Source organism: Opisthocomus hoazin, chromosome W (genome assembly GCF_030867145.1).
Source record: "Opisthocomus hoazin isolate bOpiHoa1 chromosome W, bOpiHoa1.hap1, whole genome shotgun sequence".
Classification (NCBI taxonomy): Eukaryota; Metazoa; Chordata; class Aves; order Opisthocomiformes; family Opisthocomidae; genus Opisthocomus; species Opisthocomus hoazin.
In genome coordinates, this window is record NC_134453.1 from 22,828,869 (window position 1) to 22,844,836 (window position 15,968).

The following is a 15,968-nucleotide window of genomic DNA, read 5'->3' on the forward strand; positions in this document are numbered from 1 at the left end:
GGAAGCCAAGCAGTTGGGATCCCTGGCCAGGGAAGGGGGCATTGACAAGGCCATTGGGAAAAAGGAACAAGTCCTCAGTCTCTGGGAGAGACTTCTCTCAGGCGCGAGGGAGAGGTACCCCTTCAGTGATGATTTTGTATGCTATCCTGGCAAGTGGACCAATATGGAAAGGGGTATTCAGTACTTGATGGAATTAGCTGTGCGGGAGCTGGTTTACTATGACACAGACGATGAGCAGTTACCCACAGACCCAGATGAAGTCCAGTGCACACGACACGTGGAGGAAGTCTGTATGGAGAGCACCATCCTCATATGCCAACTCACTGGCAGTTGTAAACTGGAAAGGTGAGGAGGCACCAACAGTGGATGAGGTGGCTGTCCAACTCCGGCAATATGAAGAAAGTCTCTCTTCCTCCCTTGTCTCAGCTGTAGAGAAACTGGCCCAGGAGGTGCGGCAAATCAAAGAGAATATGTCCTACTCCCCACCTGTATGGGACAGCGTCTCAGCTGTTAGGGGCAAGCGTTCCTCTGCTCAGGAGAGAGAATACAGAGGCTACACACCACGGGGCACCCTGTGGTTTTACCTGCGTGACCATGGAGAGGACATGAGGAAGGGGGATGGAAAACCTACCTCAACCCTAGAGGCATGAGTGTGTGAGCTGCAAGGTAAAACAGTCACCAAAGGGTATGCATCAAAGAAAAACTGCTGCTCCAGGTTCCAGCAGCCAGCTCTCCAGACCAGGTAGACAGTTTGATCTTGATTCCGATCCTCTGGAAGGGACCTCCAAGTCATTTTTAGAGCAGGTGAGCAGCAAATTCTCTGACCAGGATTAGAGGGGCCCTGCCTCCAGCCAGGTGGAGGAAAGGGACAACCGTGTTTATTGGACTGTGTGGATTCGGTGGCCTGGCACGTCAAATCCACAAGAGTAGAAAGCTCTAGTGGACACTGGTGCACAGTGTACTTCAATGCCATCAGATTTCAAAGGGTCAGAGTCCATTTGCATTTCGGGAGTGACAGGGGGGTCCCAAGAGCTGAGTGTACTGGAGGCTGAAGTGAGCCTCACTGGGCAGGAGTGGCAGAAGCACCCCATTGTAACAGGCCCCGAGGCTCCATGCATCCTTGGGATAGACTGTCTTAGGAGAGGGTATTTCAAGGACCCAAGGGGTATCGGTGGGCTTTTGGCATAGCTGCTTTGGAGACGGAAGAAATTGAACAGCTGTCCATTTTGCCTGGTCTCTCGGATGATCCTTCCGTTGTGGGGTTGCTGAGGGTTGAAGAACAACAGGTGCCAATCGCGACCACAACGGTGCACCGGCGACAATATCTTACTAACCGAGAGTCCCTTATCCCCATTCATCAGCTGATCCGCCAGCTGGAGAGTCAAGGAGTGATCAGCAAAACTCACTCACCCTTTAATAGTCCCATATGGCCAGTGAGAAAATCTACTGGAGAGTGGAGACTGACAACAGACTACCGTGGCCTGAATGAAGCCACACCACCTCTGAGTGCTGCCATGCCAGACATGCTAGAACTTCAATATCAGCTGGAGTCAAAGGCAGCCAAGTGGTATGCTACAACTGACATTGTTAATGCATTCTTCTCCATCCCTTTGGCAGCAGAGTGCAGGCCACAGTTTGCTTTCACCTGGAGGGGCATCCAGTACACCTGGAATCGACTGCCCCAGGGGTGGAAACACAGTCCCACCATTTGCCATGGACTAATCCAGACTGCACTGGAAAAGGGTGAAGCTCCAGGACATCTGCAGTATATCAATGACATCATCGTATGGGGTGACAAGCGGAGGAAGCTTTTGAGAAAGGGGAGAAAATACTTCAGAGCCTTCTGAAAGCCGGTTTCGCCATTAAGCGAAGTCAAGTCAAGGGACCTGCGCAAGAGATCCAGTTTTGGGGAATAAAATGGCAGGATGGGCGCCGTCAAATCCCAATGGATGTCATCAACAAAATAGCAGCTACGTCCCCACCAACCAGCAAAAAGGAAGCACAGGCCTTCCTGGGTGTTGTGGGTTTTTGGAGGATGCACATCCCAAATTACAGCCAGACTGTAAATCCTCTGTACCACGTGACCCGGAAGAAGAATGATTTTGAATGGGGCCCTGAGCAACGACAGGCATTTGAACAAATTAAACGGGAGATAGTTCATGCCGTAGCCCTTGGTCCAGTCCAGTCAGGGCAAGATGTTAAAAACGTGCTCTACACCGCAGCCGGGGAGAATGGCCCAACCTGGAGTCTCTGGCAGAAAGCACCAGGGGAGACTCGAGGTCGACCCCTGGGGTTTTGTAGCCGGGGATACAAAGGATCTGAGGCCCACTATACTCCCACTGAAAAAGACATTCTGGCAGCATGTGAAGGCGTTCAAGCTGCTTCGGAAGTGGTCGGCACTGAAGCACAGGCAAGGCAAGCGCTATGTGCTCACAATGGTGGAGGCCACCACCGGATGGCTGGAAACCTACCCTGGACACCTACACTGTGCCCCATGCCACCGCCTGGAATACCATACTGGGCCTTGAAAAACAAGTCCTATGGTGACATGGCACTCCAGAAAGAACTGAGTCGGACAACAGGACTCATTTTTGCAACAGCCTCCTTGACACTTGGCCAAAGAACACGGTATTGAGTGGGTATATCACATCCCCTACCATGCACCAGCCTCTGGAAAGATCAAACGGTAGAATGGGCTGCTAAAAACCACTTTGAGAGCAATGGGGGGTGGGACTTACAAAATTTGTGATACTCATTTAGCAAAGGCCACCTGGTTGGTTAACACCAGAGGGTCCACCAACCGGGCTGGTCCTGCCCAGTCAAAACCTCAGCGCCCCGTAGAAGGAGATAAAGTCCTTGTAGTGCACATCTGGAACATTTTAGGGAAGACAGTTTGGGTTAGTTCTCCCTCGGGCAAATGCAACCCCATCCGCGGGATTGCTTTTGCTCAAGGACCTGGGTGTACCTGGTGGGTAATGCAGAAGGATGGGGAAGTCCGATGTGTACCTCATGGGGATTTGATTTTGGGTGAGAATAGTCCATAAATAAATTGTATAAAGGTAGTTGTTAAATAACCCTGTCACTGTCTGTTATCTCTGTTATAATTGTTATATGTTATACCACTGGTAGCATAGTAAGAATCGTCCAGATTAAAGAAGGATGGACTTTTTGATGAAACCTAGCAGAGCACAGCGATGATGGGACTGGACCTGGTTTTCAACAACTGGCACCCAGCAACTTCATCAAGATCAACATCTCCTTCAGACTGTGGGCACGGGCCGCACCAGATACATCAGCCGTGAGCTCCGGATGCAGCAAGCAACCGCCCATCACCACACACCACCTCTCCTGCCACGGAAGACCATTACAACAGATGGAGCCTGAAGTCATGGATTAAATGAACTCAACAGACACTTTAGAGTGATGATCCATAGACTAAGGGAATGATATCTGGAGACGGGAGAAGTGGTGGTGATCAACTGGACAATGGGGGACCTGGGCATGACGTAGATGGTATGGAATAAGGGGTGGATAATGTCCTGGGTTTGGCCAGGAGAGGGTTAATTTTCACCGGACTCCAGGAAGGGGCACAGCCGGGGGGTGGGGGCTTACCCCACCTGGCCAAACAGAGCAGGGTATTCAGGATTGTTCAGCCTGAAGAAGAGAAGGCTGTGAGGGGACCTTATAAATGCTTACAAATATCTCAAGGGTGGGTGTCAGGAGGATGGGGCCAAGCTCTTTTCAGTGGTGTCCAATGACAGGACAGGGGAAATCGGCACAAACTGAGGCACAGGAAGTTCCGTCTGAACATGAGGAAGAACTTCTTCCCTCTGAGGGTGACGGAGCACTGGAACAGGCTGCCCAGGGAGGTTGTGGAGTCTCCTTCTCTGGAGATATTCAAGACCCACCTGGACAAGGTGACCCTGCTTCGGCAGGAGGGTTGGACTAGATGACCCACAGAGGTCCCTTCCAACCCCCACCATTCTGCGATTCTGTGATTCTGTGATTCCATACCATGTGCCGTCATGCTTGGTTCCGGTGGGGGCGGAGCGGGGCGGCGGGAACTCGCTCGCGGGTCTGGAGTTCGCGGCAGCGGTGCGGGAGAACGGCTCTGTGGGTCGTGCGGTTTGTGTTGTGTTTTCTCCTTATCTGTATTGTTGTTGTTCCTGTTCCCTTTTGTTTGTTGTTCTATTAAAACTGTCCTTATCCCAACCCTCTGATTTCTGCCTGCTTCTTTCCTTTCTCCTCCACAACCCGGCGGGGGGAGGGGCGGCCGCATGGCGCTTTTGTTGCCAGTCGCAGCCAAACCAGAACAGTTGGTCAGGCAGGACTTGCCCTTGGTGAAGCCATGCTGGCTGTCTCGAATCACCTCCCTGGCCTCCATGTGCCTTAGCATATCTTCTAGGAGGATCTGTTCCATGATCTTCCCAGGCACAGAGGTGAGGCTGACAGGTCGGTAGTTCCCAGGGTCTTCCTTTCTACCCTTTTTGAAAAGGGGTACAGTGTTTCCCTTTTTCCAGTCACTGGGAACTTCCCCTGACTGCCATGACTTTTCAAATATCATGGAGAGTGGCTTGGCAACTACATCAGCCAGTTCCCTCAGGACTCTGGGATGCATCTCATCAGGTCCCATGGACTTCTGTACGTTTAGGTTCTTCAGGAGGTCCCGAACCTGGTCTTCACTTACAGCTGGAGGGATTTTACCCTCCTGGTCTCCTTCATGCCATTCGTCGACTTGGGAGGGGTGAGGAGAGAGGTTGCCAGTGAAGACTGAGGCAAAAAAGTTGTTGAGTACCTCAGCTTTCTCCTCATCTGCTGTTGCCAGTTCGCCGGTCTCGCTCATGAGTGGGGGTACGCTTTCTTTGACCATCTTTTTCTGGCTGACATACCTGTAGAAGCCCTTCTTGTTATTTTTCACATCCCTTGCCAAGTTCAGCTCCAGCTGTACCTTGGCCTTCCTGACCCCATCCCTACACAACCAGGCAGCTTCCCTATACTCTTCCCAGGAAGTCAGTCCCTGCTTCCACTGCCTGTGCAGTTCCCTCTTCTTCCTTAGTTTGACCAGCATCTCTTGCCTCAGCCATGCCGGTCTCTTCCCTTCTCTGCCCGACTTCTTACACTTGGGGATCGAGAGCTCTTGCGCTCTGTGGAATACATCCTTAAAGACCTGCCAGCTCTGTTCTGTTCCCCTGTCCCTGAGGACCGTTTCCCAGGGAGTCCTTCTGACTATCTATCTCCTTGAAGAGCTGGAAATTTGCCCTCCTAAAATTTAGGGTCTTGACTATGCTCTTCGTTATTCCCATTTCCCTCAGTAGCATTAGTTCCACCAGCGCGTGGTCACTGCAGCCCAGGCTGCCTTTGATCTTGACATCCCCAACGAGCTCACTCGCATTGGTGACCACCAGGTGTAGTATCGCATCCCCTCGGGTAGGGGTGCTTATTACCTGGCTTAAGAAGTTGTCCTCAATGCATTCTAGGAACCTGCTGGATTGCCTACAGCTTACCGTGTTGCTTTTCCAGCAGATGTCGGGGTGGTTGAAGTCCCCCAGTAGGACAAGAGCCTGCGAGCTCAAAGCCTCCTGGAGTTGAGGAAGAACGCTTCGTCTGTCAGCTCCTCTTGATCTGGTGGCCTGTAGTAGACACCAACTGTTGGGGTTGATGTAGCTTGAGAATTAGCACGACTAGGCCAAACAGTAGGCAAAACAGCATAACTAAACAGGCCGCTGGAAAAGACAGCTAAGAATAGCCATTGAGAAAGTTCTGATAGCGCACATGGTGTGGGTTAGCAAAAACAAGATGTGTTCAAGGACGTGGAGGCGGTCTGTTGCTATTGGCGTTAGTGCATAGTTACCAATCATAAGGGAATGTGGGGCGTGTGAACAGCGCGTGATTTATGTCTGTAGCCTATCCGAATAAGCATAATCGCGTGTACAGATATGGAAAATGTATATAACCACACAAGCGGAATAATAAAGGAACCGACTGTGCATCGTATCAGTGTGTGTGAGAGTCGTTCCTGTCCTTGCATGGATGCTGAAATTCGGCATTGTGGTGACCCTGAGGATTTATCACAGCCGAAGAAGACAGGGGACTGCCGGCTGGTGAGGTAAGCCGGGCTGCCCGAGAAAGGCAGGAGCGGATCCGCGGCACACCGGGGGGGGCGTGAACATCGGCAGTATGGGTTCCACTATATCAGCATAGGAAAACACGGCGCTGAAAAGCCTGTTGGAATTGGCAGATCGAGCCGACGCTAAGTTAACTGAAGGAGACATATCGGGACTATTATTATGGTGCCGCCACCGAAAGCTGATAACAGTGGATCAGCTGTTCAATCCGGATGCGTGGCACAGAGTTGGGATGGACGTGTGGGACTCTGTGCAGGTCGGAAACAAAGAGGCATGGCAATTAGCCCCTGTTTTCCGAACTGTTAGAAATATGATTGCCGATATGAAGGACGATGCTACTGTGGCTGCAGCCGCTGCGAGAGCTGTTTATGAAATCAGTCAACCCGCTGGAGAGTATCAAGATCCCTGTATGGCGCCGCTGGCTTTTCCCATTCGTCCTAGTGAAAAGGAGTTCTGGGAAGGATCGTGTATTGAATTAGGAGACTGGGCACCAGCGCCACCTACAGCCCCACCACTGCCGGAGAATGTGCCGCTCCCGGACTCTGATTTTCAAGAAATGGATACTGACTCGCCCGAAGAAGCAACATCCCTATTATACCCAAAGATTCATAAAAGTGAACTTACGGACGCATTGAGAAAGCAACAGGATCAAATGACAAAGCTGCTGGACGAGATGCAACGACTAGATAAAGGATCCCGTAACGCCACGATTAAACAGGCATATCGAAATGCTCACCAGGCCATAACGGACGGTTTGCGAGCGGTCGAGCAGCACATATGTGGGGAGTCGGATGGGATGGGGGAGGTGATTTCAGGGGCGTCAAATAATGGAAGCATTAACGGAAGTTCGCCACCAGAGCATTCGCAACGGCACTGGGTTAGGCTGATGCTGGAAGATGGGGGAATAAGCTTAGCTGACGCTGATCACAATTTACGCAGTAAATACGGTAAGGGGGTGGGGGATGACGAACGTGAGGTGTGGAAGAGGGGCGTGAAGTGGAGAGAGCAAGGAGGGGGAGCATCCGCTATTCAAAAGCTTGATTGCGCGCACGGTGGGTGTGGTCTGCAGGGACCCGGCAGTACAGAGGGGGGTGCTGTGGCCGCTGGAGGTCGGAGTGGAGACGGGACGCCCCCGATACGCGACCCTAATTTTAATATGGGACAACGATGGAGGAGGGTAATAGAAAATGCTGTAATTGAAGGACAAATGCTACCAAACAGTTTAACAGCATTCCCGGTGTTTACGCAGGGGAATCAATGGATATGGGCTCCTTTTGACTGGAAAACAGTGAGTCAGTTACAAAAAACCATAATGAACTATGGTTATGATGCTGGTTACCGCCTTTTTCAAAAATCAGATATTAGTGCCAGCTGATGCCCGAGCCTTGTTAGAATTGGTGTTGCCCCCCACTGCCTTTATGTTGTGGAAGGATAAGTGGTGGGATAAATGTGAGGTTGCAATGATGCAAAACCTTCAGCTAGGTGCCGACGATCCTTTACGTCTAGTTACACTAGACCAGCTCATGGGTACTGGCGCTTTCCGCGACGGGGCGGCTCAAGCAGCGCTACACACTCGAATATTGCAACAGTCACAGAGCTTAGCCCTGGCCGCTTTAACTGAGTTACCACAGATTGGGAAGCCTGTATTACCTTATACGCAGATTCGTCAGGGTCCTGATGAGCCGTACATGCACTTTATAGACCGATTAAAGGAAGCATTAGATGCGGCACCAAATCTGCCAAGTGAAGCAAAAGGTGCAGTAGGAAAGGATTTAGCTTTTCAAAATGCCAACACTCAATGTCAACAGATAATTGCGTCCCTACCTAGTGGGTCTACCCTTAGTCAGTACGTGGAGGCTTGTTTCCCGATTACCTCGCTTAGCGGAGGAAAGAGAGAAGGTCAGAATACATGCGGTGGCTATGGCCACTGCTTTACGACCTGCCATGCAAATGGGGAAAGGGGATCGAGGTGCTAAAGCAAAAACTGGTTGTCTTATTTGCGGAGAGGAAGACCATTACAAAAGAAACTGTCCTCAGGTCAAGAAGCAAAAGGTGGTGGCTGACGAATTTGTAGGGACATGCCATAGATGTGACAAGTTCGGGCATAAAGCAGCTCAATGCAGGTCACAGTTTAAAAAGGATGGTACCCCCCTGTCAGGAAACGGGCAGAGCAACGCCAGGATGGGGGGGCGCGAGGACAAGAAAGTTCCCCACAGCTATGGCTGTCTCGACGAGCTCCGAGCCGCCACAAGCGGCTCCTCAGGAGTCGATCTGGCCGTGGGACAAGACATCACTATAGAAGATGACAAGGTGCATGTCGTCCCCTCGGTAGCCGCAGGACCTTTAGGTCATGGGCTGAGTGCATTGTTGGTGGGGCGATCCTCTGCATCTAGACAGGAAATTTTTGTCCTACCAGGGGTTATTGATGCAGATTTCACAGGGTCAATAGGGATTATGTTAAAGGTATTCACGCCACCATTAACCATCAAACAAGGCAGCAAGGTTGCCCAACTGATTCCTTTTATTGCTCAGGTCCCCCTAACTGACCCTAACTATAGGGGAAGTGACGCCTTTGGCTCAAGTGGACCCCCCTTGGTGGTATTTGTAAAATCTCTTTCCACAGAACAGCCCATAAGAAAGATCACTATTAAAGGACCGAACGGCATTGTACTAAAAGACCAGAAAGTGTTGTTAGACTCCGGAGCAGATGTTGCTATAATCCCGAGGGCCCAATGGCCAGAGTCATGGCCATTGACAGTAGTGTCCTGCATGGTGACAGGAATCGGTGGTGCAGCAGCGACACAAATGAGTACTGAGTTCATTACCTTTGTAGACCAAGATGGTAAGTTGCTGGCACAAGCACGCCCTTATGTCTTGAATACCACTATTTGGCTATTAGGCAGAGACGTATTATCACAATGGGGTTGTGTCATTCAGACGCCTTTTTGACAGCGGCCATTGAAGCGAGCGCATCCAGGCCTACACTGAAGCTCACATGGTTGACAAAAAAGCCGATCTGGGTGGACCAATGGCTGCTGTCTACTGAAAAGCTCGCCCATCTCCAAGAACTGGTGGATGAACAAGTGAAGTTGGGGCACTTGGTCCCGTCCACTAGTCCTTGGAATACTCCTGTGTTTACCATTCAGAAAAAGTCCGGAAAATGGAGACTCTTACAAGACCTAAGAGCACTTAATGCAGTAATGCAGGATATGGGGCCGCTACAACCCAGACTACCGTCGCCAGCTATGATACCTGAACAATGGGAAATCCTGATTCTAGATTTCAAGGATTGTTTTTTTACCATCCCGTTACATCCGGATGATTGTGAAAAGTTTGCATTTATAGTACCCGCCATTAACAGAGCATCACCCACGAAGCGGTACCAATGGGTAGTGCTACCACAAGGTATGAAAAACTCACCAACAATGTGCCAATGGTATGTGGATTTGGCGCTGCAATCTTTCCGACGATCTCATCAGGAACTAATTTTGTATCATTACATGGATGACTTATTATTGGCCTCACGATGTCCAATCCAAGATGACATTGTTCTTGAATTAAAGGGGATGTTGGAAGATTGGGGTTTAGTGGTGGCTCCTGAAAAGATTCAACAACAACCCCCATGGAAATATTTGGGCATGACTTTAACTGAAACCGTGATTAGGCCGCAAAAGTTGACTATACGTGCTGACAACCTCATAACACTTAATGATGTCCAAAGTTGGTAGGAGACCTTCAATGGATTCGGAACGTTTGTGGAATAACCAATACAGATTTACAGCCCCTTGTATGAACTATTGCAGGACGGAAAGAATTCTCACTAACCACGCCAATTAACACAACCAGCAGAGGCAGCACTTCAAATTATCGCGCAGAACATCTCACACGGTTCTGTCTCCCGGATACTTGAAGGCTCCCCGATCCAGTTATATATCTATGACTCTCGGGAAGAGATCATTGGGATATTGGCTCAATGGCGGGAGCAACAATCAGACCCATTATGCATCCTGGAATGGATTTTCGGTCCTAGCCATTTCAGACGAACTGTGACCATAAGGATTGAGGCTATTGCGGCTATAATCCATAAAGGATGCCAACGAACAAAAATTATTGCTGGAGCTGTACCACACCAAGTAATAATGGCACTCACATCCCAATTGGTCGCACAGTTTTGTCAAACCAATGATGAATTTGCGGCGGCCATATTGAACCAACCGTTTGTAATAGATAATCACTACCCGCGTCACCCATTGTTTAAGGCATGTTTACGGTTGTTGCCACAGAATATTGTGACTGATTGCCCGCTAGACGCATTGACAGTGTTTACGGATGCGAGCAGCAAATCGAAGCGTGCTGGGTTTGTGTGGCAACTACATGGCTACTGGTACTCGCACAGCCTTGTGGCGGAAGGATCTGCTCAAATTTTAGAACTTTTAGCAGTAGTGGAAGTATTGAAGCTGTGGCCTCAACAACCTCTTAATATTGTGATTGATTCACTATATGTCGTTGGTATCATACAAAGGTTACATTTTGCATTTATCGGTAAGATACAAAACCCATTGCTGTTCAGTGCCATAACTCAGTTATGGCACATGCTTCAACAGCGGCAAGAACCACTATTTGTAGCTCATATTAGAAGTCATACTTCCATTCCTGGGGGCCTAACAGAAGGTAACCACTGTGCGGACCAACTAGTGACGGCCACTCCCGTACAACTGTCCACGAACTTTGATGCTGCACGAGCAGCGCATGATTTTTTCCACCAGTCTGCGGCAGCGCTGCAAAGACAGTTTTCATAATCTAAAGCAGATGCGCATGCTATTGTTGCAGCCTGCCCTGACTGTGCGAGACTCACTCCTGTACAGGATGGTGGTGTAAATCCTCGAGGTCTACAGCCCAGACAACTTTGGCAAACCGATGTGACCGAGTTCCCCCAGTTTGGGCGTTTGAAGCACATCCATGTCTCTGTCGATACGTGTTTGGCGGCCATCTGGGCAACAGCAGCTACTTCTACCAATGCCAAAGCAACCCAACGACATTGGGCGCAAGCCTTTGCTGTGTTGGGAGTACCTGAACAAATTAAAACTGATAATGGCCCAGCCTACAGGTCTCAGGTGGTGGCCCATTTCCTTCAGCGGTGGGGTGTTAAGCATGTACAGGGCATCCCATACAACTCCACTGGTCAAGCTATTGTGGAGCGTTCCCATCGCTTACTAAAAGATCATTTAAATATTTTAAAAAAGGGGGGAGAGCAATCCCCAGTAGACTGTCTACACAAAACCCTTTTTGTCCTGAATTGGTTGAATGTTAGAGGAGGTCATAGTGACCCCCCAGCTGTTTGGCACAGGGGAACAAACAAAAATGTCTATGACAATGATGTGGTGTTAGTAACGGTATTCCGCCCGGATAAAGGGCTTTGGGAAGGTCCAGTACGACTACTCACTTGGGGAAGGGGATATGCTTGTATTTCTACAGATAATGGACAGATGGAGTGGGTGCCAGCAAAATGGATCAAACCCATCTTGAATGAACACGGAAGAAGAAGGGGAGGTGATAAAAAGACAGTGGGCCCGGTTAACAAAGATGCTAACCACATGGTTAAAGGCGCTACATCCTAACGATGTATGGCTGTTATCTGTACCATCTGACGAGTGTCAATATGAGTGCCTGCTTTCTAGGGCTCCGGGGTTAAGTTCTGGAGAGTGAATTATTTTGCTCCTTTCTGGTAGTAGAGTTTGGGTACCCAGGTAGGACCCTGCTCTTGAACATCAATGGTCCCAGGGATCACAGGACCTCCAGCCAGCACCGAGGGATTCTCGGGGAGAACCTCTGATCCCTGGACCAAAAAGTTCTGAGCAGGGACTATTAATAAGACAAAGGCATTCTTCCAGTATTACTTTTGTTGCCTGCCTGCTGTCTGTTCATAAATCTTTGTAATATTTGGATTTATGTTGAAAACTTGGTGTGCCTGTCTCTCTGTGTGTGTATGTGTGGTCGCGACCATAAATGTGTGCTTTTATGTTATGGTGTTTGTATTTATGTGACCTGATGGACTGATTTGGCTTTTGTGATCTAATGGATTTGTCTGGACTAAGTAACTGCCTTTGCATCTTCTGGTTTGGTAAGTTTTCCGGTTTTTGACTTTACACTATTGTATCTGTATTCTGATTTATTGGGGCTGCGGAAGTATTTGATGCAGCAGGAAACAGATGGGGAATTTCTGGCTGGTTAATGTCACTAATCAAAATGTTGTTGCTTATTGTTGTAATGATTATGGCAGTGATTATGTTGGTCCCGTGTATAATACGCATAACACAAAAGGCACTAGAGGTAACTGTGAAGAAAATTTTTGTGATGCAACTAACACAAATTGAGCAAATGATTTTAAGGCAATGATAAGATAGCTTAGCTTATTTTGAAAAGAAAAGGGGGGAGATGTTGGGGTCGATGTAGCTTGAGAATTAGCACGACTAGGCCGCTTAAGCAAAACAGCATAACCGAAGAGGCTGCTGGAAAGGACAGCTAAGAATAGCCATTGAGAAAGTTCTGATAGTGCACATGATGTGGGTTAGCAAAAACAAGATGTGTTCAAGGACGTGGAGGCAGTCTGTTGCTGTTGGCGTTAGTGCATAGTTACCAATCATAAGGGAATGTGGGGCGTGTGAACATCACGTGATTTATGTCTGTAGCCTATCCGAATAAGCATAATCGCGTGTACAGATATGGAAAATGTATATAACCGCACAAGCGAAATAATAAAGGAACCGACTGTGCATTGCATCAATGTGTGTGAGAGTCGTTTCCGTCCTTGCACAGATGCTGAAACTCGGCAACCAACCACTAGGTTCCTTGTGTTGCCTCTCTCTCTGATTCTTACCCATAAGCTTTCGACCTGCTCGTGGTTATTCTTCAGGGACAGCTCTTCACTCTGTAATGTTTTCTGATGTAAAGGGCAATGCCCCCGCCCCTCCTTCCTCGCCTGTCCCTTCTGAACAGCCTGTAGCCATCAAGAACTACATTCCAGTCGTGGGATTTATCCTACCAAGTATCCGTGATGGCAATCAGGTCATAGATTTCCAGCAGCACGACTGCTTCCAACTCCTCCTGTTTGTTTCCCATGCTGCATGCATTTGTATAGAGGCATTTCATCTGAGCTGTCGGCCTCGTTACCTTCATAGCAGAGCACCCCTTTTTTCCCTTGAGGTGTTTCATGGGTATTTTCTTCTTGGCACCTTATACTTCAGGCGCCTCCAGCTCCCTTTCGCAAGACTTCCACATTGCTGCAGTGTCCCTCGCACGCTGCTGGGCAACGGGTTGAGGGCTCCTACTAGCCCCCCATCCCTCTAACCATTGTGTATCATCCCCTAGCCTGTCGCTGGCAAGCCTGATAGGTTCCCCTTCCCCCTTCACCTCTAGTTTAAAGCCCTGTCCATGAGCCCCACAAGCTCCTGGGCAAAGATCCTCTTCCCCCTTTGAGAAACCCGGCTCCTATTTGATGCCAGCAAGCTTGGTGCTGTTTATGTCGTCCCATGGTCAAAGAACCCAAAGTTGTGGCGGTGACAGCAGTCACGGAGCCATGTGTTGATAGACTGAGTCTGCCTCTGTCGCTCAACGTCTCTGCCCACCACTGGAAGGAGCGATGAAAAGATAACCTGTGCTCCAGATTCCTTTACTAATCGTCCTAGGGCTTTGAATTCTTTTTTAATTACCCTCGGGCTACTTACTGCAACTTCGTCCCCACCCACATGGAAGAGCAGCAGAGGATAATAGTCTGAGGGTCAGACCAGTCTAGGAAGTTTCCTAGCAATATCTTTGACCCGTGCTCCCGGGAGGCAACAGACTTCCCTGAGAGGAGGGTCTGCCCGGCATATTGGACCCTCTGTTCCCCTCAGCTGGGAGTCTCCTACAACTATGACTCATCTCTTCCTCCTTGTGGAGCTGCTAGTAATGCGAGAGGGAGGTCCTTCTGATCTTTGTGCCTCCTCCGATGTGGATGGGTCAACCCCTGCACCATCCACCGTCTTGTCCTCCACATCTAGAGCCTCATACCTATTATGCAGAGGCACCTGTGGAGATGTGGTGGGCAAGGTGCCCCGACTGCGGACCCGCTTCCACTCGCTGTTTTCCTTTGCGTCCCTTCCTTCAGCCTGATGGGGGGAGGTTACTAGTGCCCTTTGGTCCCGGGCCTTTTTTACAGGTTGTTCCTGGGTAGACTCCTGGGTTGTCAGGGCAAGGCTCCACCAGTCGATCTCCTGCTTGGCCTCCCTGATGCTCCATAGCCTATCTACCTCTTCTCTTAGCTCTGCCACCAGGCAGAGTAGATAGTCCACCTGGTCACACCTTACGCAGTTATTCCCTTTGCTGTTGTCCGTTTCCAGTGCTAGCTGGTGGCACTCGCTGCAGCCAGAGACCTGGACAGCTGCGTGCTTTCCAGGGACCTCAGTGTGGGTTGAGGCTTCCTTTCTGACCAGCAGAGAAGAAGTAGCCTTCTGACGGTGGGGTGCCATGGCTGGGCTTCCTTCCTGCAGATGAGTTTCCTGAGCTTGCCTCAGGGGCTGGGGGGTGGCCTCCAACTTCCCTGCATGCCCTGCCTGCGTGAAATGCCGCGCAAACTGCCGCGCCACACTCTTCTGATGCTCCACTCCCTGTTTGCCCACCTTGTTCGCCGCGCTCCTGGTTGCTCGTGCTGCCTAGGGTTTGCTCTTGTACTCAGGAGGGTCACACCTCCGTCACCGCTGACTCCGTCCCTGCTGAGCTGCCCGCTCATTAGGAGCTGACTCCTGCCTCCTCTGGGGGGGGGGGGGTTTGGGTGTCTTCTCCCTCCCTGCGCTTTTGACTTAGCGATTCTGCCGCTTTAGGAAAGGGGTCCCCAGCGCGGTTGTCCACTCCGCAGCCCTTCGCCTCAGTGGCTTCGCTGAAATGGTTTTGGGTCCAGTCTTGTTTCACATCTTTATCAATGATCTGGATGAGGGGATTGAGTGATCCCTCAGTAAGTTTGCAGATGATACCAAGATGGGCAGGCGTTTTGATCTGCTTGAGGGTAGGAAGGCTCTGCAGAGGGATCTGGACAGCCTGGATCGATGGGCCGAGGCCAACTGTACAAGGTTCAACAAGGCCAAATGCCGGGTCCTGCACTTTGGTCACAACAACCCCATGCAACACTACAGGCTTGGGGAGGAGTGGCTGGAAAGCTGCCTGGTGCAAAAGGATCTTGGGGTGCAGGTCGACAGCTGACTGTACATAAATCAGCAGTGTGCCCAGGTGGCCAAGAAGGCCAACGGCATCCTGGCTTGTGTCAGGAATAGTGTGGCCAGCAGGACTACGGAAGTGATTATGCCCCAGCACTTCCAAGGTCCCTCTCTGCAGAGCTCCTCTCCAGCAGGTTAGCCCCAAGCCTGTAGTGGTGCATGGGGTTATTCCTCCCTAGGTGCAGGACCCTGCACTTGCCCTTGTTGAATTTCATCAGGTTCCTCTCCACGCAACTCTCCAGCATGGACAGGTCTCACTGAATGGCAGCACAGCCTTCTGGTGTATCCACCACTCCTCCCAGTTTTGTGCCATCCACAAACTTGCTGAGGATACACTCTGTCCCTTCATCCAGGTCATTGATGAAGAAGTTGAACAAGACTGGGCCCAGTACAGACCCCTGGGGGACACCACTTGCTACAGACCTCCAACTAGACTCTGTGTCACTAATGACAACTGTGGAATTATTAGCAAAACTAAGGTTTTACATCAAAAAATTAAGGTTTATATGAAAAACGTAGCAGTGTTCACCCACTGAGGAAAAGCATGAAATCAACAGGAGCTCTGAGGATGGGACACAGCTGCAGCAGGCATGCG